Consider the following 3,983-nt stretch of genomic DNA (forward strand, 5'->3'; position numbering starts at 1 on the left):
GTAAAATAGGCCAATGGCCATTTTAAAGACATTATATGTGAATCACTCAAATTTCCAACATGCCTGGGAATAAGCCTAAAACTACATGGTTTACAAGAAATGCTTGTGAAATGTTATCTTAGTCACCCCTAAGTTTTAATGTCATTTTTTGTAAAGTTTCATTGTTTAATGTCTAATTCCTAATTCTTTAATTTTTTTAAGAAGGATCAGATTTTTTTCATGATGTGAAAATCAAGAATTTGCCTACATGGTTGAAAATATTTACAAGAGACTTGATTATTCACATTCACATACACAGAGAAAGTTTGCTGAATTTAATAAAAAAAAAAAAAATGCTCTTTTACCCATGCAACCCACTCTCAGGGACACTGAAGTGCTTGTCTGTTCCTCTGTGGGCTTCAGTTTTCATCAATGTTTAATAGTTTGGCCACTTCATTAAGATCTTCAGATTGCTCACCATCCTCAGTGGTCTTCCTTGCTATTGGCATTCAGTTAAAGATGTTCCATATAGCATGATCCCCACAACCACTTTGTCCCTGGAATGGAAAATGCCACCTTTGCTGTAGTCCTCCAAGGCTCCTGGGAGAGGAGCCTTGGAACTGCAGGGGTGCTGGGAGGAAGAGTAATTTCTGAGGCCTCGTACTCTGTTTCACTCTCTGATCGGGTAACAGCTCCTGATTGCTCTGTGGCAGATTTTGGGTTGTCTTGTGCAGCTGCTTTTGCAAAAGCACCAACTGTGGGCCAAGAGCTTCACAGCCAGCATCAGGGCTCAAATCATTCCAGAACACTGACTGATGCCAGTACGACTTAGCAGCTCCAGTTATATTTTCCCCAGCCAATCTTCCACTCACAAAAGCATGATCGTGGTGCTCTAACCGCCTCCTCCCAGATTTATATCATAGAAGCATGCAGCATCTCCTGCTGCCCACGTTTGAGCATGCGTATAGCTCTATATTTACACAGAAGCCACCAAAATCTGGGTCTATTTCCAGCCCACCAGTTCTCGACCAACTCAACACTGCACTTCAGGCTCATGGCTGTGGTCAGTTTCTACCATCCCACCATCTTTCAACCTGATGAGTAACTTGACACTGCACCGACTCCAACCGACTGCACAATAGCAATGGGCATCATCTTAACCCCATCTCGTCTGACTTTTTCCATGGCTCAGTTGCAGAGCGATTTGCAGAAGACCTTTCCCATATTTCCTTTCTCAGAAAACAGTTGAATCACTTCTGCCCCCAAGGCTCCAACCCTTTCTGCCAAGAGCACAGGACAGTTCACCACCAAGCAAGCCCCCACTGATAACCGTAATTGACTTTAATTCCATGAAATCTTTGGAGTCCTACAGTCTCCAATCATTCTATAGAGTGTTGCTCTGCTCTTCACCTCTGATCCAGCTTCATCAATGTCAGACAGACTTCTTGGAGGACCTCTTGTTGCAATCAAGCAGTTTTCATAGGCTATTTGAGAGCCATTGTTAAGTTTCACTGTGTTGCCTCTCACTTTCAGCTATACCACCTTCTACCTGGTGAGGATAGCCACAACACCATTCTCGATGTAAGGCAAGTCCTGAGCAGAGACACAGAAAGAGGTGGCTGGAAATACATGCTTCTCTCTTTTTCCATTCCATTGTCTGGATCACAGCATCTTTGTGACATCTGAGTCATCTGAAAACCACAGTCAGTTCTTTTGGAATTTTTCGTTGTTTTTCACTTTTATTTTAGGTTCAAGGGTACACATGCAGGTTTGTTACACAGATAAATTGGATGTCATGGAAGTTTGGTGTACAGATTATTTCATCACTCAAGTAATAAGCATACCTGATAGTTAATTTTTCGATCCTCACCCTCCTCCCACCCTCCACCTTCAAGTAGAACCCAGTGTGCATTATTCTCTTCTTTTTGTTCATATGTACTCAATGTTTAGCTCCCACTTATAAGTGAGAACATCTGGTATTTGGTTTTCTGTTCCTGTGTTAGTTTACTTAGGATAGTGGCCTCTAGCTCCATCCATGTTGCTGCAAAGGACATGATTTCATTCTTTTTATGGCTATGTAATACTCCATGGTGTATGTATATGTACCACATTTTCTTTATCCAGTCTACCACTGATGGGCATTTGGATTGATTCCATATCTTTGCTATTGTGAATAGCACTGCAATGAACATATATGTGCATGTGTCTTCATGGTAGAATGGATTACATTCCTTTGGGTATATACTCATTAATAGGATTGCTGGCTTGAATGGTAATTCTGTTTTAAGCTCTTTCAGAAATCACCAAACTGCTTTCCACACTGGCTGAACTAATTTGCACCCCCACCAACAGTGTATAAGCATTCCCTTTCTCTGCAACCTCACCAGCATCTGTTATTTTTTGACTTTTTAATAACAGTCATTCTGACCAGTGTGAGATGGTATTTCATGGTGGTTTTGATTTGCATTTCTCCAATAATTAATGATGTTGAGCATTTTTTTATATGCATGTTGGCCGTGTCTTCTTTTGAAAAGTGTCTATTCATATCCTTTGCCCATTTTTTTTAATGGGGTTGTTTATTGCTTGTAAATTTGTTAAGCACCTTATGGATTCTGGATATTAGACCTTTGTTAGATGCATAGTTTGCAAATATGTTCTCTCTTTCAGTAGGCTGTTTACACTCTTGATAGTTTGTTTTGTTGTTGTGCAGATGCTCTTTAGTTGAATTAGGTCCCGTTTGTCAACTTTTATACCATGGTTCTTTTGAAAGAGGAGATCGTATGTATGACAGCTCAGGATCTTCAGACATAATCAGGACCCCAGCCCCAGCATCCCAGATGGCTCTGGCTGCAGCAAAAGCAGCAGTTCTTCCGCCAGTGAGCAGGAGAGGGACATGATTTGGTACGCTGGCTTGAGGAACTGGCTCTCCACCTAGAGCAGATAACATGGTCCTTTTTTGCTTCTCTTCTGATGTAAGCCCTAACCCTAGCATTCTTTCATTATATCTTTTTTGGTTATCCTTTATAGTCGTGTAGGTATATACACCAGCTCCTACTGTTGATAAGCCCACAATAAGGACTTAACACAGAATTATCTGTTCTGCCTCCTGGTGCTCCAGAGCTAGCCATTTGTCATGTTATCTGGAGTTCTAGAGGAATTAGAACTTGTGCCATTGCTGGAACAAGTTGCCTAGAAGCCAGTTTCTCTGCCTCGGGGTGCAGACGCACACCATCTGCACCAAGGGCACCAGCTTCTCCTTCAAAGTACTCACCACAAGGTGTCCACACCAGAACATTTCAGCAACTGCTACTCGGAACTTCTTCCTTTAGTTTCCTTGGATTCACATCAGACCAACGAGTCAAACGCCATCTAATGTTTATGTTTTTACACTTAATTTTTTCCCGAATGATTGTGGAATACTCTTAATTTAATTATTCACAACATACTTGCAAAAGTCTACATTGTATATTAGGAAGTAAAAAGCTAGTCACCTACTTGTTGTAAAAGCTTTCAGAAGACCTATATCTCATCTGTTGGCAGAATCTTAGGGAGATTATTGGCCAAAAAATATATAAATAATAAAGGACCGAGTTCCAGAAAAGAAGTGGAGCTGATGCAAGATGGAAAGATCTCAATCAGAGTTGAAGTCTGTGAGAATGGTTCAACTACACATACTGAGACTGGAGGATTAATTTTCCATCCTAAAAACCATTTACAGAGCAGACTGCAAGTATATAAAAAAGGATCAAGGAGGCCAGGCACGGTGGCTCACGCCTGTAATCCCAGCACTTTGGGAGGCCAAGGTGGGTGGATCATGAGGTCAGGAGTTCAAGACCAGCCTGACCAACATTGAAACCCTGTCTTTACTTAAAAAAAAAAAAAAAAAAAAAAATTAGCCAGGCCTGGTGGCACGCACCTGTAATCCCAGCTAATCCTGAGGCAGGAGAATCTCTTGACCCTGGGAGGCAGAGGTTGCAGTGAGCCAAGATCACGCCACTGCACTC

At 41.6% G+C, this 3,983-nt stretch overlaps 1 pseudogene; it reads right to left on the reverse strand.

The window, feature by feature from the left end:
• Positions 1-398: 398 nt before the first annotated feature.
• Positions 399-3,274, reverse strand: LOC105531083 (annotated as a pseudogene).
• Positions 3,275-3,983: the final 709 nt, after the last annotated feature.

The sequence above is a fragment of the Mandrillus leucophaeus genome, unplaced genomic scaffold (genome assembly GCF_000951045.1).
Source record: "Mandrillus leucophaeus isolate KB7577 unplaced genomic scaffold, Mleu.le_1.0 Scaffold863, whole genome shotgun sequence".
Lineage (NCBI taxonomy): Eukaryota > Metazoa > Chordata > Mammalia > Primates > Cercopithecidae > Mandrillus > Mandrillus leucophaeus.